The sequence below is a fragment of the Ambystoma mexicanum genome, chromosome 6q (assembly GCF_040938575.1).
Source record: "Ambystoma mexicanum isolate Mex_15411 chromosome 6q, UKY_AmexF1_1, whole genome shotgun sequence".
Lineage (NCBI taxonomy): Eukaryota > Metazoa > Chordata > Amphibia > Caudata > Ambystomatidae > Ambystoma > Ambystoma mexicanum.
Window position 1 is genome coordinate 376,722,417 of NC_090937.1, and position 23,939 is coordinate 376,746,355.

Sequence of the window (23,939 nt, forward strand, 5' to 3'; positions counted from 1 at the left end):
TTCTCAGTAGGTGTTTTACTGACCTCGACAATAATTTGCGAACCCAGCCAACTCCAAATCTATGCAAGTATAGAAATTGCATAGCTCTGGAGTTGTCTGGGATCGCACCTTAAAAGACTGTGGTAGAATTTCCATAATGGTTGAGGAGGGATTCCAGGAGATATATGCAATGTCTTGTTCCGTCAACTCTGCCAAGCATGACGTCATGTGGGCCGGAGCATGACAAATGCTTTGCATCGAAGAGTAATCCATCACCAGCCTCCCATGCCCAGATTATTTCCTTTTTAAGAGACACCTAATTGACTCCAAGTACTAGCAGGTGATGACCTTATGCATTTTCTGTCATTATTGTTCGAGCAACCAGTTGACCAATAGGGAGAGACATGAACCCCCTCCAGAGTTGAGCTACCATCACTGATGTCAATCCTTCATAACCATTTTAGAGGCAGATTTCTGTCCATATGCAAGTCATCCGCCCTTAGAAGAACTCACTGCTACTACCAGCCTCCAGAATCATTTATTTATGTATTTATTGTGTTATGGTTTTACATTAAAACCTTTCACAAATTAATACATTTTCAAGCTACCCTCGCCCACCTCTTCTCCGTATTTCATCAATGACTGTCTGTCTGCCATCCAGGAGTGGTGTGCCGCCAATGACCTCTGCCTTAATGCCAGTAAGACTGAAATTCTCCTCATTGGCACCCCCACTCCCTCCTTTCCCGTCTCTCTCTGTCCAGCCTCTCGTGGCCCACTTCCTGCTCCCACCTGCGAGGCTAAAAACCTTGGGGTCATCTTCGACTCCACACTCTCCTTCTCTCCTCACATCTCTGATGTCTCTAAGAAGTCACACTACCAGATGCACCTCTTCAGAGGTATACTTCCTTTCCGCACCTTCCCCCAGAAGCTCACTGTCTCTAGGCTGGACTATTGCAACAGCCTCTTTCTAAATCTGCCTGCCTCTACTCTCCGCCCTCAGCAACTCATCCAGAACAGGACTGCAAGACTTGTCCTTGGCCTCAAGTCCAGGGATCGTATCTCTCCAGGACTGAAATCTCTGCACTGGCTCCCAGTGGCTGCAAGAATTAAGTTAAAAAAACCTCTGCATTGTCCACAATGCCTTCTGGGGCCTGGGGCCTCAATACCTTCAAATCTCTCTTCCTAAATATCTTCCTTCTCAAGCCCTGCGCTCATCCGCCTCCAACTGCCTCAAGGTCAGTCGCTTTTCAAGCAACGGGTTGTGGTAGAAATCTTTCCTCGGCTGGGGCCTCCATCTGGAACAGCCTCCATGCCTCCCTGAAACTTGAGGAGAACCATCTCCGGTTCCGGAAGCACCTCAAAACCTTCCTCTTTAATTCTGCTTTTTCTCCTCTTCTCCCCTGCTGACTTTCTGACCAAAACTGAAACTGCACTGGTTACCTGGCCACCTTCTGATCTCAGTCCCAGGTCCCCTCCCCCGCCAGTCGCACACCTGCACTGCCTTCCTGGCAACTCCTGTACTTGGGGACTGTTTCTGTACCCCTACAGTCCCACCACCAGCACTTGACACCTGTTATCTGCACTTACCCCTGCACTTGCCACCTGCTGGTCGTACTTTTACTTACTGTTATTTAATCTATTTATGTACTGCACTGTCCGCTCCCCACCCCCGCACTTTCCCACTTCCTCCTCCCATGCATTCGCGTGATCTGAATGACACCTGGCCAAGTAGGATCGATGTCTGTCTTCCCTCTGTTCCCCCTCCCTTGCCTCATCACGCCTTGAAACATTTGTGTATAGGCATGTTGTAAATGCCATATCATAACATATCATATCATAAAACACTTAAACAATGCTAACAGCATAACAATATTACACAACATATCATAAGACTTTCAAATAAGAACACACAATAGTTTTATTTAAGCAAAACTCTCATTCACAGGCATTTAGAAAACTGAATTCAGGCTGTTAAAACCTAAAACCATCACCAATCACCTATACTCAAAAGTGTGTGTGTTAGGGCAGAGATATCCTGATCCTGCCTTCTGCCAGTCTGCATACCTGATGTACCCCGTCATACCAGGAAGCATGGCTGTGTCATAGACTGTACACCTACCTGTTTTTGCCTTACCTGTCTGGATACCTGATGTAGCCTCCCTTACCATGAGGCGTGGCTTTGTCAGACTGTACACCCACTTGATTTTGCCTTACCTGTCTGTATACCTTAAGTATCCCTCGTACCATGAGGCGTGGTTTCGCCAGACTATGCTTTTCGAGAACCACTTGTATGTTGCAACTTGTATGAGTGGCCCTGCACTTTAAGACTGTTCGCTTCACTCTCACTGTAATTAGCATCCTGATGCCTGAGGGTTTAGTGCGCTGCTATAAATGTATAAATAAATACATAAATATCACCTAATAATTCTAAAATCTCCATCAATAAAGCTGCAGAGGAGGAGCCAAGTACCCCCACCTCATCCACTTCACCTATATCGCCTATGTTGCCTATGGAGTGGAAACAAGAGTATGAGACCTACACGGAGCAGTTGAATCGACAAAGGACAGAGTATGGACTCTGTGCTGGACCAGTGAGATTACCAATACCTAAGAGAATGTGGGGGACAAGGTTCCCATTGAGAAAGCCATACCTGCACACAAAGAAATATGACAGTTGTTTAAATGAGATTACTGAAGAAGCAAAGCAGATAAACGGCAAAGATGAATGGTGCCGTCACACAGAGTCGAGCTGACGTGTATAGAAGAGATGCAGAGACCAGAGAATGCAGATATTCTATAAGGCATCAAGAAAGTACCAAGGATAAGTGACATCTTGGGATCAAGATGAAGAAACTTATGCCACAGAACTGATGAAGATATTAAGTTAGTTTGCATGTGTACAGAAGCAAGAAACGCAAGCAGCAAAGTAATCATAAAGCTAGCCTTATGCTTTATAGTGAATAGATTGTGGCAAGTGCCAATATATACATATATGTAATCGATCAAGTAAAGGATGGATGTTTCCAGTACACATTATAACAGTGCTTAACAGTAACGAGAGGGCCCCATTTCAAGAGTGTCACAGCTAAAAAAGCAGTTGGATTAACAAAATGAATCTCAGAAGGCAGAGTTGAATGAGCCACAAAGCCAAGGTCTTATCAAACTGGAGCAAACTGACTTTGGATACACATTGTGTGAAAGAACAGAACTCCTGTTCTGAAGGCATGGACAAAACAAAAGATGTCAGAGGTCTATTAAGGATTAGTATTTTAAATGCACCAGAAGCTCGAGTTCATGGTCTCTAGTCACATGAAAGGATGAAGCTGGACGAACGAGGTGGTCACACCTACGCACGAGGGCAGACTGTGCCTTCACTCACAAAATTTATCAGGGCTATGAACACTCTCAAGGACGAATTTCAAAGCCCCAATTGACACTAAACCATTGAGGTGATGATTGATTAGTATGCTAATGAAGCTCAAAATTTAAAAAAGGAAGCACATGGGGGCATCCATTTTGTGAAATGGATGCCCGCCTGTGCTTGCTTTTGCGGCACTAATGAAGGAAAAGCCAGCCAGCTGTAGTAAGCAAAAGCTACCACTGGGTGGCTTTTCCTTCATTGGTGCCGGGACTCGGAGGACACAGACCGGAGACTACAGGCAGAAAAGCTGCAGCTGCATCTCGGCAAGTGCTATTTATTTTTAAAAAAATAAGCACTAGCTGCGTTTTTTTTTTCTAAGTTTTCCGGGCTGGAAGAGCCCGGAAAACTTAGAAATAAAACTGCAGCTTTAAAAGCGTTGTAATTATGTTTGCGGTAGCTTCTGAAGCTTCTGAAGCTACCGCAAACATAAATACAGCGTTATTCTTTTTGAAAACGCTGCGTTTTTTCTTTCCAAGTATCTCAGGCTCCTCCGTCTCAGAGGAGCCCGAGAAACTTGGAAAGAAAAACCGCAGCATTTTCAAACACAACCGCGTTGTGTTTCTGCCTAAAGCTGCTTTCCAATTTGGGGCTTTTGGGCTCCCCGGGGAGCCCGAAAGCCCCAAAAGGGAAAGCAGCTTTAGGCAGAAACACAATGCGGTTGTTTTCTGAAATGCTAAACGCTGCAGTGTTTCTGTCTAAAGCTGTTTTCCCCTTTGGGGCTTTCAGGCTCCCCAAATGGGAAAGCAGCTTTAGGCAGAAACACAACGCGGTTGTTTTCTGAAATGCTAAATGCGGCAGTGTTTCTGCCTAAAGCTGTTTTCCCATTTGGGGCTTTCGGGGTCCCCGTGGGGAGCCCGAGAGCCCCAAATGGGAAAACAGCTTTAGGCAGAAACACTGTGGCATGGAAACACAACCGCGTTGTGTTTCTGCTGACTTAGCTTTCACTTTGGGTCTCCGGTGCTCCCCTGGGGGAGCACCGGAGACCCAAAGTGATAGCCACGGCAGAAGAAACATAACGTGGTTGTGTTTCAAAAACGCTGTTGTTTTTCTTTCCAAGTTTCTCAGGCTCCTCTGAGCCGGAAGAGCCTGAGAAACTTGGAAAGAAAATCTGCAGCGTTTTCAAACACAATAACGTTGTATTTCTTTGCGGTAGCTTCAAAAGCTACCACAATCATAAATACAACGATGTAAAGCTGCGGTTTTATTTCTAAGTTTTCTGGGCTCCTCCAGCCCAGAAAACCTAGGAAAAAAAACACAGCTTGTGTTTATTTTTATTAAAAAAATAGCACTTACCGAGATGCAGCTGCAGCTTTTCTGCCCATAGTCTCCGGTCTCCGTCCTGAGCGTCCTCCGAGCCCCAGCACCAATGAAGGAAAAGCCACCCAGTGGTAGCTTTTGTTTACTACAGCTGGCTGGCTTTTCCTTCATTAGTGCCGCAAAAGCCAAAGCAAGCACAGCGGCAGGTATCCATTTCACAAAATGGATGCCCCCATGTGCTTCCCTTTGAGCTTCATTTTCTCAAATTTTTACATAGGGACTTAAAAACAAAAAGTGGCAATCGATTTTTTTTATTATTGGCCATCTTTTTTTGCAATAACATTTTTTGGGCGAACCATTCCTTCAAGGCAAGCTCACCAGCCCCTGGATGTTCAGCCTACCTGCTGCTAGACCTAGGTGGAAAGTACTGACGGAGGTTACAAGCCAACCAATTATAGAGGAACGCGTAATTAAGGGTCCTATAGTTTGTGTAGCCAATGGGATGTCGTATATTTAATGTTGTTCATTGGGGCCATTTTGAGGGGAGGGCTTAGTTGCCCCACCTGATGCTAAGTACCCTATCACTTTCATTCACTGATTTATGCTAGTATAGAACATATACTTAGATACTCACTGAGATCCTGTCATTACTGCGCATAGGTTTTGTAGTTTGCCACGTAGGATGATGTTGGTAGTAACGCAGGTTAAACATCATTGATGACTAATTTTGGGTACAAGAACCAGTTTTTTATAATATGCATTGAGTTAGAGGATTGAGCGAGTGCGCTGATGTTCGTTGTACTCCCTGTTTTACATAATTGAAAATAAAACAGTTTACCTTTTGCAAAATTACCTGAGTTGTTTCGATTATTGATGTATGAATAAAATCTGCATCCCCATCCATCTCCAGAGTATTGCTACTCATCTTAAAGAGCTGGGGAGCCACCCCGGTTCAAAGGCTATTAGGGTAAAGGAGTAGGATAAGTGCTTTGTGTGCATCAATCATCTCCACAGATTCTCAGTAAACACAACCGCGGATGAGTATATAAACTGCCTGATGTAAAATATATGTCTATACAAAAGAACATGACATTTTAAAAAGGGATGTTGCAAAGATTCCACCTCCTCCAATTTACTGCAGGTACCATTAACATATGCTAGGCCAATATGAGGCCCCAGTCCCTTGAGAGTATGGAAAAAATTTAACTTAAATCTTAATAACCTTGACCTAAACTGTCATGAAGGAGCCTTAACAACCTTAGGTTGTGACATATAGTCACTAAGTGAACCCTCCATACTATTTACATAATCCCTATACAGCTGTAGCTTGCTTAAATAACACAAGGTTTCAGTTCAATCCCAAACTCTTCCTTTTTTATTTATTGAGGATGGGTCCAGCTCATGAGAAATAACAGCCTGTTAGAAATTAATCACAAACCATCATAAAATCTATCAGCGTTTTGTCAGATTTTGCCCGAAGGGAATCCCCTAATTTTGAGAACAGATTCCGACCTTCTTCCTCTTTAATTTTAAAATATAAGCATAATTTCTTCCACTCATCTAGCAACCACCATATAAGTTGAGACCCAATGCCAAACAAAATGCTTCTATAAAAGCAGGAGGAAGGATTAAGCTCACGCCAAATGTTCTCTTCATAAACAGTTTAACCATTTTCTTATGAGGGGTGGCAGCAATTCAAGGCCATACAAGATTTCCGGAATCACTATGGCCTTATAAAATTGAACGACTGGCAATAGTGAATAGAAACAGAATTTGCTTTGAATTAAACTCATTTGAACAATATACACATCTATTTTCATGTCTAAATTGTTTTTGACGAAACCAAATACTTCTTAGAATCAAATTGATAGTCCAAGTAAACTGTATTATCAACCATATCAATTTCCTTTTCATTAATAAACCAGGTCTTTTTTGTTTCCTTTTTGCTTGCATTACAACACATGACATGGGATTTCGCTGGGTTTATTCTTAAGTTATTTTCCTTCACATATGCCTCATTCCGCACCAATCTCCTTTGCAGTCCAATGGGCATTATATCTATTAAAATAAGGTCATCAGCGTAGGCTAGCCAGCCTACTTCCGGCAACCGTTTTCGGGGAGGAAAACATGAAGTATGCTGGAAAGCCAATGGCAACTCCGAGACCTATACAATAAAATGAGTGGGGACCAGCACACAACCCTACCTTAATCCAATACCAAGTTAGACATTCCTTGATAACAAACCCTCCGAAATAAGCCTCACCCTTAATTTATTGTTGGTATAGAACAGGAGAAGCACATTCAGTAGACTCAAAGGGATGCCCCATTCTCTCAATGTACACCACAACCAACCTCTATCTACTTTGAAGTCCAAAGCCAAGTGCAATTCCTGGTATGACTCTGACCTAGCTACACTTAAACGTAAGTGTAGGGCGGCTGAGGGAAAATGGAGGGATTCCTGTTCACCCTCTGACAAACTGGCCTGTCGGCCTACTCCAAAGGCAATACTGACTATCCCTCAGTATCAAGAAGAGAGTCCACATTCAAGACCATGTCTCTGCGGCTTCTAACAATTCGGCAGAACTCTTTAAAATGTGCAAGGAGCTGGCCAACCTTGCTGCAGTCTCTACCCCTCCTCTTGTCTCCCAGGCTCTTTGCAATGCCCTTGCCTCTCACTTTATCTCAAAAACCCAGGACATCCTGTCTACCCTCTCCTCCACTCCCTCTCATCTCCCCTCGCCGGCTGTACTCGCTGACCCTCCTTCAGCCATCCCCCACCCTCCTTCTCATCCTTTGCTCTTTTCATCCCTGATGAGGTCGCTAGACATGTCCGATATATGTTTATGTTTATGTTTATTGACTTTATATAGCGCTTTAAGCCAAAGCACTTTACAGTATAACAACAAGGTACAATAATGAAAGAAGCATATTTACAAACATGAAACAAACCAGTGATAGAGCATGTAGAACAATTTACTTAAAAGGAGGGGAAGAAATGGGCGAGGGGAGAGGAGGTAGGTGATGTGTGTTTCAATGTCTGATTTGCGGTCAGTGGAGTGGGAGGAAGGGAGAAGGACGGAGGTTACAGGGAGGGGGTAGTCCCCTGGTGACCTCCTACGCCCCTAAGTGATTTCAGTATCCAATTTGAGGTCATCGGGAAAGCCTCATCAAAACAGGTCCAATCCTGTTCCTCTAAAGCTATCAAGGACCACATTGATACCCTCGCTCTGGCCCTTGCCTATTTTTGCAACCACTCCTTTGCCTCAGGATCCTTCCCCTCTACTCTTAAGCACTCCCTTGTGCATCCTCTTCTCAAGAAATCCTTCTTGTCCGGCCAACTATCGCCCAATTTCCATTACTCCCTTTCTTGGCAAACTCCTAGAAAAGCTGGCCATCTCTCAGCTAAACGTTCATTCTAATTCTGTTGGCTGTCTCCATGACCATCAGTCTGGCTTCAGATCTGGCAGAAGCACGGAAACTGCTCTCCTGAACATCCGTGAGGATCTGCTCTCCAACCTTGACTCTAGCATTCTCTCTGTACTCAGACTACTCAATCTCTCCTCTGCCTTCAACACGCTCAACCATACCATCCTGCTTAACTGTCTCCGTGATAACCTGGGTATCACAGATCAGGCTTTGGCCTGGCTGACCTCTTTCCTCTCTGATTGACCCTCCCAGGTCCAACATGGGTCCTTCCTATCATCTATCTTCCACTCCACCTGTGGTGTAGGCCAGGGGTCTGAAATCTCACTCTGGCTTTTCAACCAATACCTGGCAACTCTTGTCCACTAAATTGCCATTTTCTGCTCAAACTTCCAGTGCTATACGGATGACACTCAACTCATTTTCAGGCTGCCCTCGGCCACCTCCTCTACCTCTCTCATCTCTGATTGCCTAACTGCCATTCAAGATTGGTGTGCCGCCAACTCTCTTTGTCTGAATGCCAGCAAGATGGAGATCTTCCTCATCGGCACACCATCACCATCCTTTCCCCTCACTCTCTGGCCGCCCTCCCTTGGCCCTCCTCCTAGCCCCACTTGCGAGGCTAAGAACCTCATGGTCATCTTTGATTCCACACATTCCTTCTCCGCCCACATCGCTGATGTCCAAAAAAATCAAACTTCCTACTGAACCTCCTCAGAGGTACTCTGTCTTTCCTCTCCTTCCCCCAGAAGCTCACTGTTTCCCAAGCTCTGGTTCTCTCTAGGTTGGACAATTGCAACAGCTTCTTTCTAAATCTACCTGCCTCTACTCTCCGCCCTTTGCAACTTATCCAGAACACGTCTGCGAGACTTGTCCTAGGCCTCATGCCCTGGGATCGTATCTCTCCAGCTCTGAAATCTCTCCATTGGCTCCCAGTGGATGCAAGGTTTAATTCAAAACCCTCTGCATTGTCCACAAGGCTTTCTGGGGCCTGGTTCCAACATACCTTCAGCTATCCCTCCACAAATACCTCCCCTCTCGAGCGCTCAACTCCTCTACCTCTAACTCCCTCAGGGTCAGTCGTTTTTCAAAGAAACAAGCTGGGGGTAGATCTCTGTCTTCCACTGGGGCCTCTCTCTAGAACAGCCTCCCTGCCACTCGTAAATCTGAGGAGAACCATCTCTGGTTCCGGAAGCACCTCAAAACCTTCCTCTTGCTTATGGCTTCGCCCCCCCCCCCCTCCCCTGCTGATTCTGTTCTCTTTCGACACTGTGCACCTGGCCACCCTCTGTCCTCCGAGCCCAGGTACCTGCTCACCCTGCCACCCTCCTGCACTGCCTCTGGGCCACCCCTTGCACTGTGGTCTGTATCTGTACCCATACAGTCCCCCTGCTTTTTCTTCCTGCACTTATTCAGACCTACCAAGTCTGCTGCCTTAAACCCAGCACTTGCCACTTGCTGGCTGCACTGCCATTGTTTGTTGCCTTTATTATTCACTAATTTATTATTATTTATCTGTTTCTCCTTGCTCTGCACTCTGCCTTTTCTCCCCCCTTCCTTGCACTTGTCCCCCTCTCCCATGCACGTGCGCGTTCTCAATGTCACTGGGCCTAGTAAGATCGCTGTTTTGTTCTCCCCTGTTCCCCTTCCCTTGCCTTGTCGAGCTCTGAAACATTTGTGTATGAGCGCGATAGAAATAAAATATCAATTCAATTCAATACTTTGTCAAATGCTGAAGACATATCAAGACTAGCTAGGTAAAGCGGTTTCTTCCTATGGATGCTGGTATTTGAAGTAGGGATAAGATTAAACCATTCAGTGTGGTGCCCAAATCCTTCCAGCCATTGCATTAAGTCTTTTAAAAACAAAACTCACCAGCACCTTACAAGACGACTCAATTCAAGAAATTGGCCTGTAATTACTAGGGGCAGACCAATCTCCTTTTTTTTATAAATGGACACCACTATTGAAATAGACCACCATTCTGGCATTTTAAACTTCAAAGCCACCTGTGCAAAAAGACTCCAGAGGTTTGCTTCCCATGGGTCAACATTCCCCTTTAATACTACAACTGAGAGCCAGTCGGGGCCACAGGCCATGGCATGTTTTTTTATTTGGCTAAAAATACAGCCAAATCATCAAAATCAAACTTTAATTTCAAGGGCACTCTACATACAATTTTCAAAGGGTATTTTCAAATACACTGACTCTGGAAAATAATTTAGTATAAAATGCAAACCATTCTAATTCAAAAATATAACTCACCTTTGGGGATCTTTGACAATCATCCTTACCATTCGAGAAGCGCCAAATTCCCCTAGCATCATGTGTAATCAATGTTCAAATAACATTTTGATTCGCCTTTAAATATTTCTGAATTTTATATGAATTCAACCAATTTGCATAGGCCTGTTTCACTCTCCTACACGCTTGAAATTTTGCATCTTTCCCCCAATTAGAAACACCCATAATTCCTCTCATTACCCAATGCATTTCTCACTTCTAATTTCTAATCTGAATATCAAATGAATGTTCCTGAGATTCAAGAAAGAGCTTCTGCCTCTACACCATAACAACTTCAACTTCAACTTCTTCTTTCCAAGCCAATAGAATACTGGTTAATAACCTAGGTGCACATTTAGTACATTTTTCCCCCAGTGGCCAGTTGATCCAATCTTGTTTGGCCTTTGATTCGAACAAGGTAGGAGCTGCCTCCCCTAACACAAGTTTATAACCGGCATTGTTGAGGGTTACATTTTTACACTTGGAAAGGTGAACCTGGAAGAAAGCCCATTCAATTTTAAATATCAAGTTCGAAAACCTGCCAAACCATGTTGGTTGAATTAATTTGGACGTCTCCACTAACATTCCCATTCAAACTAAAAAAGGCCCATTTCTCCATAAATCAGGACACCCCAAACCTCTCAACTCACTACCCTTATGACCAGGCAAGACAGGGAGCACGTTGCCTCTGAGTGCTGGCCTGCATCTGACCGACGCAGCACAGCCCATGTAAAGACCTTTGGGGCCCCCATGTACTGTTGCTGTTGACGCTGCTGCCTGCCACCACCTACTGCCAGACCTTTAAAGACTTTAGGGATCCGCACACACCCCTCGCTACCTTAGAATGTGCGGTTTCTGGGACATTTGCACTGCAATGCACCACAACAAACTGCACTACGCCAGGGTAAGGCAACAGGTGGGGAGGGAGCACAGTAGGTCCCAATGTGAATCAGCACACCAACTCTTACCTCCCCCAACGTCTGCTCCGGGATATGTCAGCCAGCCACACATGCCCATTTATAAAGCAGTTTACTTCAGAGTGTAAGGCACATCAAGTGATAGGAAAATCAGAACAGCGACCTACAGGATCATTGATTTCCATCAATTTATGAGAGTGTTGTCATGTCCGTACACAGAACCCATTCTGAGAGCATATACCTTTTGCTAGTATTTAAAATTTGAAGGATACTTTTATTTTTTTTGTGTTTTACTTTTAGTGCCACAGGTGCTTATGAGTAACTTAAGTTGTATATGGTGTCTTTTGTTTGCCCCTTTTATACAAAAAGTCACAAAACCCTGCTGGTGTACCCGAAAAGTATATAAGTATGTTTTTACCATTTAAAAAGAACCATACACCAGAATTCCTTTTGTCTGACTTTCCATTTGTGCTCCAGTTACTCTAACGTTGTGTTTTCTCTTTGGGGTATTTGGGACTCTGCCCTAACTTGCTACCACTCCCTACCCTCACCACCTTCATAGCGAGGTACACTGGGGTGATCTGGAACCCAGGAGAGTGGGGTTTGGAGACAGGTAAGAGGTGGGTCAAGTTATTTCAGTAAGGGGTTAAGCTGTCTATTGTGTGCCGGCCTACACAGGTCTCCAAATAAGGTGCAATAGAAGATCACCCTGCTACATAAGGACAAGCTCAAATCAGTACTAACAGCCACTAAAAGATCACCCATCGGATTTGCCTTTGGTCCCTTCTTCACTCCTCTTTTACTTGGGATGTAAAGACATCAATGATTGAATGCTCCAGCAACCATGTTTCCTAAAGAAACACAAATCCACTGGCCTTAATCCTATTGAACATTTGTGTTCTTAAAAATTATTTGAAACCCTGAGTATTCCGACTAACTAGAGAGCCTTCTTGAAAATTAGGAACTGCATCTATGGCCTCTGAAATTGGATAAAGTGATGGGTAACCAGCCCCAATCCTCTTTTTATTCATGTGACTCACTCGGAGCAAACAAGAATTCTAGCTCTATTCATTCTAGCTTCATCCCTAAAAATAGAAGTACATCTAATAAACAAATGATTCAATGCTCTATATACATCATCATACCTTTGTATTTTAAACTTAAAGTTACTGAGAGAATCCCTCATTCTCGGTATCTACACCTGAGACCTCAATGAATGCCTCTTAGTCATACTCACACACTTGGGTCCCAAGTCCCCTGTGGTGACATCCTGTATTGCTATACAAATATATTTGGCCCCCCACTTACGAACCCTACCAACATTAACCACCCCTTGATCCTCAGTTACCCCCACACAGATCTACATCCATCGGTGACAGAAATAACCTTTGTATGTCTTTAATTTTAATTGTGAATTCCTTCTTTTTCGCCCCTAATAACACTTTTTTAGAGTTTCCAAGTTTAGCCTGAACTGCCTCACATTTCTCCAAGGTATTGAGCTGTAAAGACTCCAGGACATTCTGGGTATCAGGAACACAACAGCATCACCAGAGTCCTTTGGTTGAGAATCAAACATTTCCATAGGGGTGTTCGGAATAACAGGACTATCCTCGAAATGTGTCAATGTTCACATTCTCAGATGTTCTCTGTGCAGGAGACAAGGATATTTTCTTAGACTTATTTGATGTAAATAAAACATGGTATAGAGGGGGACAACTATCTGAGACAACCTCTACATCCTTCTCCACATGCATCGGCTCATGTGGATGTTCCAGATTATATTATTTCTGATAATCAAGGATTACCTTTAGTGACTCCTTTATGTCTGATAACACAAGAGAATATGTCCTCACTTCATAACTTACACTGTTATAAATCCTGACCAATCCTTGCAATAATAGATTTAAGGCAGAGAGAGAATGGCCACCCAATGTGGAGGAGTCAATTATTTGAGAATCCCCCCTTACCAAATGATACAGGCCACAAGCTTGGATGAGAATCATCTGCAGATAATTCCATCCAAGGCACATCATGAGCGCCAGATGTTTTTTAAGAGCTCATAAAAAGACAGCGAGAGGCACTGAAATTCGTTGGAGGAAGATTGATTTCCTCCTCTAGGCTTTAGCAAGCATTTAGTAATGCGATATTAGAGTTATTCTGGGAGGCGTTATCCAATACGCCCTCAGCCAATAATTCTCCTGGCTTACTCGGAGGAGAGACTAATTCAATAGTAGTCACCCGCTACTCCACCTGCTTCTCCATAGGTTGCTTCTGTATGACCTGGCTGTAAAGTTTAGGTGGAGTCTGTGGGGAAAAGGCTGTCATTTTTTTGCGAGATATTGAATTATCAGACTAGGATCAATAAGCTTCCTCCAATTCGCGTGTGACTTCTTTGTCCAGAGGAGTTGTTTCCTGGCTCCTCAAATTATATCTCTTTCTCTTGGTCCTGATTATTTGCCAACTTAAGGGGGTATACCTCCTCCCCTAATGCTCCAACTTCCAGACAGCACCAAAAGAGCACTTAGCTGAAAAACAAACTCTACAGTACCAGCCTAAGGGACTGGGAGGACCAGACCCTGATTACAGCCTATGCGCTAACCTAGTGTTCCGCATTCTGACAGGGGAGACTCGCCAAATTCATATACACCACAAGTTAAGATGAAATGGCCCTACCTTCCTCGTTCAGTTAAGTCAACGCACTGAAGGAACGCGCTGGCCGAATGCATATTCTAAATACTAATAGCCTCCAATGTACTAGTGTTCCAATAGCGGCTTGAACAGCAGCCTCAACTGCACTTGCCTTGCACTTTTGCACCAGCGCTTCATGCTGCGTTGCTGTTTTTAAAGTGTAGCTCTGCCCTTCCTCCAAGCATGAGAGCAGCAGGGAAACCAATGGGGAGACCAACCAACACAGAGTTCTCAGCAGGAACTGCAGCCTCAACTGCACTTGCCTTGCACTTTTGCACCAGCGCTTTACACCGCGTTGCTGTTTTTAAAGTGTTCCTCTGCCCTTTCTCCAAGCATGAGAGCAGCGGGAAAACCAATGCTAGGCTAGCCAACACAGAGTTCTCAGCAGGTACTGCAGTCTCAAGGCACTTATGCACACCCACATTTACTCCTGGGATGAGGCATCTTGTATCTTGATGAGGCCAGTGGAACTCCTAACATACTTGACAGGGATTTTACAGGTGCTCCTTTGAAGAATCTGTCACAGTACACATGTACAATCCCTTGTAGGCCAATCCTGCTTGCATAACCCTGCAGGCCTGGGTACCACATCACCCTACACTCAAAATTGAAATATTTGCTGTGCCAGAGGAGTGGAATTTCACACATTTATTCAGTCAGGTGATGGCAGAGCTAAGGAACTAAATATACTACCATAGTCCAAGTTTAACAACCACAGAGACTGGTATTAGGAATAAAGTGTCCTCCTTTAAGTGTAAGACACACAGACGTTCTGAGTGTCCACGCTCATAAATTGAAGGCAATGTCCAGATATATAGGATCCCTGACCATAGCTTGAGGTGCTTGCTCCATCACCAACTGCTTCTGCTTTTGTACCATCCAAGTGGTAGAGCAAACCAACCCGTCTTGATGGCTCCAACACATGCAGAATCCCCCTGGGCCGATCAGCAGCCATTTGTATAAGGAATCAACTTTTAGCAATGCCCCTAGTTCTTGCATAGTTTCCTCAAAAATCCTCAAGAAAACCACTGGGCTGAGGAAGATGTGTGGATAAGGAGGGCCGAGATAAAGTGAAATTGTTGTTTCATTCAATACTCAGTCGGTGTGCCAAGAATGCATCAAGTATGCAGGCTTTTCTAGCATTCCTATTCTTGCTCTCCATGAGAAAGTGCTCTAATGTTCCTTTTGGAGGGAATAAACACTGAATAGTTGAACCCCTGCTGATGGAAACAACGGAAGCCATGCTCCCATTCCCGCAAAGTAAAGTGCACAGATGTCCCCAACTGGCTCCCTAAATCACATGTGACCTAAAGGCAACCATGCATTTTTCTTCTAAACAAAACTGCGAGTCCACTTTTGGGACACCACAACTATCTTTTCGTCTCCTATATCTATGGGGGCATTGAGTATAATTCTCTTACCTGACCCAGGCACTAGAAAATTCAGTGTCCAGGAGCAGAGATATTCTGTAAGAATGTCAACCCTCACTCAGCAATGGCTGTCAGGAGAATATTCATTGAAGCCAAAAGCTAATGCCCTGTCCTTGATAATGAGGTCTCTTTTCCTCGTAATGATAGTCCATTGCGCAAGACCCTGTGATCGGCTTTAGGCATATTCCCTAAAACATAATGCCCCCATTTTTAAATGTCTGCCTCACTGCCCAATGCTACTTGTTTGTTAAGAGAAATGACAACAGCTACGTATGGCTGGACATTTGCCAGTGTTTCATATGAAAATGCTTCCTCGTTGGACCATGCCAAATACACTAATCATGATGATCATGGGGGAAAGGGCATTGACATAATAATAAAAGCCATCAGTGGGCCTGAAGGGGGCGGTTCATTTAGTCAGAAAGAGTTCTGGGAGCACATTCTTGCAGCTCATGGAGAGTCTTGCGTCTCCTCTGAGACCAGCGAAGTCAGACACTTTCTTCTGACCACTGAACTGTGATTCCCTATGAGGGATGTATCATACTTTTCCTGTTTTGTGGCATTTCATACAGCATCCAGAAGAATTGTACCAGTGACGAAGTGCTGTCCTGGGCTCCTACCTATCATTCCATCTGCATTATCTCATTTCTGTGGGGTACCAAATAAAATCTTTCCTCCACAACCAGAACCCTTGACTCAGCAGGGGCCCCAGGAGAACCTTAATGTATTAATTGGGCCTCATTACGGGTCTGGCAGTAACCGGGCCAGTGCTCCCAGAGGGTTGCCGCCGGACCCGTGAATATTTACCAGCGTCTGATTTCCTAGTGCCACTAGGAGATTACAACCCCGGTGGCCCGGAAAGTCAGGCGCCGGTAAAATGAGTCCCATAAAACTCTATGGGAATGGGGACACGGAAGCACCAGCACCATTCTTAACGGTGCTGGTGCTTCCATTACGGGTCTACCTACTGTGGCCACTGTGCCTGGCAGGGTCAGAACTGTCGGGCACAGTGGCTCTGGCAGGCAGACTTGTAATATGCCGGTCCAGAAACAATGGTGCCGGTGTGCTGCCAATGATCTCTGTCTTAATGCCAGTAAGACTGAGATGCCCCTCATCGGTACCCCCACTCCCTCCTTTGCTGTCACTCTCTGGCCATCCTCTCCTGGCCCTCTTCCTGCTCCCAATTGTGAGGCTAAAAACCTGGGGGTCATCTTCAATTCCAAACTCTCCTTCTCTCCTCACATCTCTGACATCTCTAAGAAGTCACACTACCAGCTGCACCTCATCAGAGGTAGTCTTCCTTTCCTCTCCTTCCCCCAGAAGCTCACAGTCTCCAGAGCTCTGGTTCACTGTAGGCTAGACTATTGCAACAGCCTCTTTCTAAATCTGCCTGCCTCTATACTCTGCCCTCTGCAACTTATCTAGAACAGGACTGCGAGACTTGTCCTTGGCCTCAAGCCCATGTACTGTATCTCTCCAGGACTGCAATCTCTGCACTGGCTCCCAGTGGCTGCGAGGATTAAGTTCAAAACCCTCTGCATTGTCCACAAGGCCTTCTGGGGCCTACAGCCTAAATACCTTCAACTCTCTCTTCCTAATTATCTTCCTTCCGAGCTCTTCGCTCATCTGCCTCCAACTTTCTCAGCGTCAGTCGCTACTCCAAGCAACAAGTGGGTGGTAGATCTCTTTTCTGGGCTGGAGCCTCCCTCTGTAACAGCCTCCCTGCCTCACTGAAACTTGAGGCAAACCATCTCCGGTTCTGGAAGTACCTCAAAACCTTTCTCTTTGCTTCTGCCTTTTCTCCTCTTCTCCCTTGCTGAACCTGCACTGGTTACCGGGCCACCCTCTGTCCTCGGGCCCAGGTCTCGTCCACCGCCAGTCGGACTCCTGCACTGCCTTCCTGGCAACCCGCTGCACTCGGGACTGTCTCTGTATCCCTACAGTCCCACTACCAGCACTTGACACCTGATGTCTGCATTTACCCCCGCACTTGCCACCAGCTGGCTGTACTTTACTTACTGTTATTATTCTTATCCCATGTACTGCACTCCCCCCTCTCCCTCACACTTCCCCCTTCCACATGCACATGCACAATCTGAATGACACCTAGCCTAGTACGATCGATGTCTGTCTTCCCTCTGTCTTCCCTCTGCTACCCTTCCCTTGCCTCATCGCGCCTTGAAACACTTGTGTATAGGCGCATTATAAATGCCATATCATATCATATCACCCTTGTTTCCGGACCGGCAGGGTCAGAATGAGGCCCATTGTCCTGTAAAAAGAACCGTGTGCTGCCATTGGAAAGAGCGGGGAGCTGATTCTGGGCCCAGCTACCCTCTTAGCATACCTTGCCACCTCATCTGTACCCAGGCGCAGAGTGATTCAAAGTAATGGCCTCATCGTAGATGAATATCTGCTCTGCCTCTGGAGCAGGGCTGTTCAGCAGATTCTTGAACACTCTCCACCAAAGCCCCTCGCTCTGTAGGGTCTGTGGAAGAGCCCCTCTCCTTCCTGGCCCACCCATTTTCCCTGCAGGGAGTGTCTGGAGAAGGGGGTCACATACTATTGCCTCTCAAAGCCCAGCAGCGAGATGGTTCCAGTGGCAGCATGTATCACGACTACACAACTGAGTTCCTGTCAACAAGGCAGGACAACATGGAACTGAGGTATTATGGGATAATGGATGTTTTATACATCCAGAGGGAGGGGGTGAGGCCAAATAGATAGAGAAAATGGATTCATTTCATGGAGTTTAGTACATCACAAGTAATTACTCGGATGAGGAGGAGGAACGCAGGTGTAATTGTTATCTATGCTTTCTCCTCTGCTTGGGAGAGTGATATGGTTTCCACTTATTTTTTCTGGGCTGGGAAAATTAGAATGCTTTTCACTGTTCTAAAAAGTAGGACGCCCCCCACTTTAACAAGGGGTGCTGGAACAATTTTCAGACCGAAGGTGCTGGTCAGTGCTCCAAAATCAGACGCAAATAATCCTGGTGCTTCCAAACTTGCAGGTATTTCAAATTAGTAACCCCGTTTTGGCAGAAATATGTGGTTTCAAGTTAATATGCTTTTGAAAATAATTGCAACCACTTGTTGATTTTAATGCTGATTTCTAAATTCACGTGAGGGAGTATGGCCACTTGTGGATAGCAATGTCTCAGCTAGAATGGTCTTTTGGTGTAGAGAAATTACCAGAGGCAATAGCTGGGGAACTGATTCATCTTGGAAGTGAGGGAAGAGTCGATTCATAATCGCTTTCTGACACTTATACTAGCTGGTTTTAAAGGAAGATGATGAGAGGCACTTCATCGGTGATGGCCAATTCATTTGCCAAGAAGCGGGGTGTAAATGCCAGGAGCAAATGGCAGTGTGTGAATGAGTCTAATGACTTCCCGCCACTACGATCCCTCTGAGTTGATGCGGGGAGGGTGGGTGTTCTCCTCCCAGGAATGCTTTGAGGGAAATGGTGTTTTGATGAGCATTTCATAGCACAACTATCCATAGCGCTCACAAGCAGTTTCAACGGTAACCACAAAAGACATTCCCCATAAACACAGCTTTAATAATGATGTAATACATATAGACGTGGGTATCTGTTGTTGTTAGCTACCCGCGATTGTTGGGAAAAATGCCAGAAAATAAATGCTTTTCTGCCCTCGCAGTCACTCACCAAGTGCCCCCCTCATCTGTGCCTGCTCTCCCTTCTCCGCCCAAGGTCACCTTACCCCCCCAGCCCTCTTCCAATCCACAAACAATCGTTTTTTGTGTGTGATGCACTTTCATTACGCTCACATTTCCTTCGGTATCTGTGGTTATCCTGCCGAGTAACCACAGCTATGGGAAATCATTCATACTCTTAACTTGGTCTCTGGCCCCTCCTACAACTCCCAAATTTCACATAGTGGCCTCTCCCCCACCACCCCACCTCTAGTCTGTTGCAATTTTGTCACATTTCCTGCTCCAAATGGCCTTTTTCTGCTTTTTTTGTTTTCGGGTAGCCACGGGTATGGTTATCTCTTGCATCAGAAATAAATTGCAGTTTTTTCATTTCTGAAAAACCTCTATTCTGCAAAGCACCATGAGAGATATCTCTATAATTTTGGGAGAAAGGGGCACCCCCTTCTCCATCAAATATTTTAAAAAGTACTGGACGCAATAACCCCAGACCCACAAACGATAGTGAGTCAACGCTATGTGCCCAAGTTGTTTTGGACCTGGTCCAATTCCATCCAGCTGTTTTCGCTGCATGGTCTGGCATAAATTAACCTTTTTTGTCAATGGGAAAATGAATGAGGACTACGCTGAAACTGCTTTTTTTGTTTCTTTGATAACTTTTTTATTTTTCAACAAATCTTTCCCAGAATTTGCAGTTGGGTATCAAGTTCCATAGAAACCCAAAAATTGAACTGCTAATAACTTTTGACTCGCATGACGGATTTGGCTGATATGTTGCAAACAAAACATTTGGGTTATAGGTGTGGCGGAAAATTATGGCTAGTGGACCCCAACGAAACCTATTGGGGAAACATGCCAAGGGACCATGGCAAAGGCCAGTGGCCACTGGCCATGGCCAAAGGACATGGCTAGTGTCCCCAAATGAAACCTGGTGGTGTGGCCATGGATACTGGCTGGGGCCACTTGTCATTTCTGTTTAGGAAACCTATTGGCGCAATATGTAGAGTGTCCACAGCCATAGGCCATGGGCACTGACCATGGCCAAAGGCCATGTCTAGTGGGACTGGAAGAAAGCTATTGGGGGAACGTATAAAGGGGCCAGGGCCAGTGGTCTTGGGCAAAGGCCATGACTAGTGAGTGGTAAGGAAAGGTGGTGTTTTAAACGGTACAGTGGACACAGTGGCCAATGGACCCGAATGAGATGTAGAGTGGTCACGTGCATGACCACATAGTGGGTCCAAAAGAAACATATTTGTGGAACATGTACAATGAACATAGCTGAAGGCTTGCGGCCTGTAAAAAACTATGGTATAACAAAACCCTTGAAATTCATTTGAAAACCTTAGTTAAGGTGCAGTTAATTTGTGCGGATTCAACACAACAAAACCCTTGAAATTCTGTAGATGTGGGAAGTTATGACCAACTTAACCCAGCGCATTCCCGTTGAAAAGCCCATGAGCTCACACATATTATAAGAGAAGGGATTCACAATGACATACAAATTGCCATAATGGGGCACATCAACGGGAGTGCGACGAGTTGTGCTGGTCATGACTTCCCACATCTGCTGAATTTCAAGGGTTTTGTTGCAATACACCTGCACAACTTAATTGCACTTTAACTAAAGTTTTTTCAGTAAGAATATATATAAAGGTGTGTGTATGTTGTAGCAGGGACCATCATATCTTCTGCACAGATGGGGTAGAGAAGAATTTAAAATATAATCTCAATCAATCATCGGCCTTTAATGAGTTTGAAACAAATTGCCAGTACTGTACAAGTAAATATAAAGCAGCTCTACGAAGAAGTCATGTCCTGTTCATGTAAAAGTACAGAAGTCCGACTGAGATGTACTCACACTGTTCATGATTGAGGCATTGAGATATACTGTATTTCTTGGTATAAGTAAAGTACGCATGCTGAGAAGTGCTAATAGAGTACAGCAGCCTTGTTGAGAGGTGCCGGTACGGTCCCATTAAAATATTGCAGCATTATGAAATGTGTAATAAAATAACCTAAGCTAAATTACTTTCCACACTGGAGTCCAGAGGCTGTGCTGAAAACTGCCAGTACCGTCTCACTGAAAGTATTTCAGCTCTATTAAAAGTGGAAGACTCACTAAGATTAGTTGGAATTCAGATCTGTGACTTTCAGCTTTCAGGCATCTTTGCACCAGGCACATTAACCTAGTGAGCCATTTCACTAGGATGTGTATCTGGGACCTGTATTTGAAACATAGATCTTTAGAGCATTCACACTAGAACCATTTCATTCTTGAGACTTACCTGTAGTGTACCATTAAAAAAAGGTTGATGTCATGCAAAGAAATGCTGTTGTTGTTCCATTAAAGTTCTATCTGTGTGTGAAATTCTAAAATATAGTGGCCCGCCAAAGAGTTATTAGTACTGGTCCATTAAAAATATAGCTGAACTTCCATGCATGCAAACATTTCCCAGTTTACCTCAAGGCAGTCTTGGGTTTTCCCTTTGCATGCTGGGAATTTGAGTTTATTTTTCCCCATTGTAACAAATGGGACTACAAGTCCCAGCATGCAATGGGGAAAGGCATGACTGGCTCGAGGTGTCACACATGGAATAGTGAAACTTTCATCTATGCAATTCTAAGAAATGCTGATACTATGCCATTACAAATATAGCCCTTTTCCAAAGTGGAACTGCTAGGCTTGTATTGTCCAGCTGCTTTGGGCTTCTCAAAGTGCTGTAAGTACCAATTGAGGGGCTGTGGGATAAAGTGAGTATGTTCCTCTTCATTCCCAATCCAGGGAGATTAGCTCGCACCTTCAGGAGCCCTTCACCTCAAGTGAGGAGCATAGGTACCGGTGCAGCTGGCAGAGTGCAGGCCTTGGTCCATCAGCAAAACACCCCAAAATGCTTCCTGGTAATGGTTAGGGAACAGAGCTGTCATGGAATCACTCTCTCTTCACCACAAAACGAAAGGACTTTGGAATGGACTGTATTCCCAGTAGAGGTCCAACAAATTATTCTGTTCTTTTTGAAAGTACAAAATGAAAGGAATGGGAGAACCAGTCCTAAAAAAGGTAAAAGGTTGTGGGGTAGTTTACAAAAGCAAGCCTGCTGTAAGGGTTCCAATCCCTGCTGCTGTGATAAGTGAACCTTGCTTTCTTGTACTTTGTTCTGCGGCAAGTGTAGGGGATAGGAAGGAAAGTGGAGCCCCAAAGACAAGCAAGACAGTGAAGCCTTTTCTTAATTCCCTTCTCCCCTTTCTGACTCTTCTAACACCACCACCCCCAAGCCTGCAGATTCAAGGGCCCTCTGGTATGACACACATTGGTATGAGGATGGCCTTTTTTATGGGTCTGCCTCTTTCAAATGTGTTTTTTAGGAACTCTCCAGCTGAGAATTCCTGTGCTGAGGGGAGGTGTTACCCATTCTCCCAGGGGATAAAAAGAGACAGCATATCTCCCTTTAGTCTCTCGTGCTATAGCAAAGATAGGAAGTCTGGTCATGTACTGGTCATGTATCCACATAGCCTTTCCACAGCTGGTCTTTCCATGGTTAACAAGAGTATGGGCCTCATTACAACTCACCCGGTATGGAAACAATGGTGGCGGTAAACCCGCCGCCACCGTTGTTTCCATACCGGGTGATCACGACTCCTGCAGGCGGAGGCGTCAATCCCGTCAGGTCTGACCTGGCGGGTTTAACACCGCCCGCCTGCAGGCGGACGAGAAAACACCGGCACCATCAGAAGATGGTGCTGGTGTTTCCATGATCCCCATTCCCATTGAGTCCTACAGGACCCAATGGGAATGGGGATTTACACCATTCCGCCTCTGGAATTCCCGGGTCACCGGGGTTGTAATGCCCCGGTAATTCCGGGAATCACGGAGGCGGAATGGTAATACGTGTCTGGCGGTAACCAGGCGGTTTTACTGCCTCGGTTACCGCCGGACTCGTAATGAGGCCCCATGATACTAATTTGATGTGGTTTTTATAACTGTGTGTATTGTCAATCACCATACAAAACCAGGGATGGCTTACTCTTAGTGATTCCCCAGCCACCATATGGATAGAGCCACTATTATAATTTGTTTTCGATCAGAGGTGCAGAGTTAAATGCAACCTCTATAGAGACCTTGTGTCACTGCACTGGTCAAAAACGGCACATGCAAACATTTAACCTGCACCATGCCACTGAAGGGCAGGTGCTGAAGTTTGGGAGACTGGTGCAGTGGGGAACATGTGTGCATTTGACATGGAGCTTTAGGAAAGGGGATCTAATTAGCAGATCAGCATTTCTAAGATGGATTACCAACATCAAGGTATTATTTTTGATGTCATTTGTGATTTCATCTTTGATGTCCTGGGTGTTAGTCTTATCAGTGCATGGCGGTGGCACGAATTATGGTTGCATAGCTTACCATAAATTGTACATTTCTTTGGTTTTTCGATTTTACCTTGCAACCATAAAGTCCCTTTTACAAAGTTTTTTTTCAATGAATTTCATAGGTTTTTATTAGTGCAACTTAAACATAACATCCCTTTAACAACGTTTGTTTTGGTAATTTCATAGGGCTTTATTAGTGCAACTTAATCATGAAGTCCCTTTAAGAAATGTGCTCAGTGAATCTGAATATATATACATATTGCTATCGTTGTGCTAGCGTATGACATGGTTAAGGTTAAGATTAATTGTCAATGGAGTTTCAGAAAATAACTTTTCTTAATAACTCTTGTACCCTTCCATGAAAAATTATGAACATATTCGAGGTAACTGCTGCTCATGGAACATTTATGAATGTTTCATGTAGGCCTTCATATTTTTAGAAAATGTTACTTTAATCGTGTATTGAACAGCTGTTAATATGGAGTTTTCCCATAGG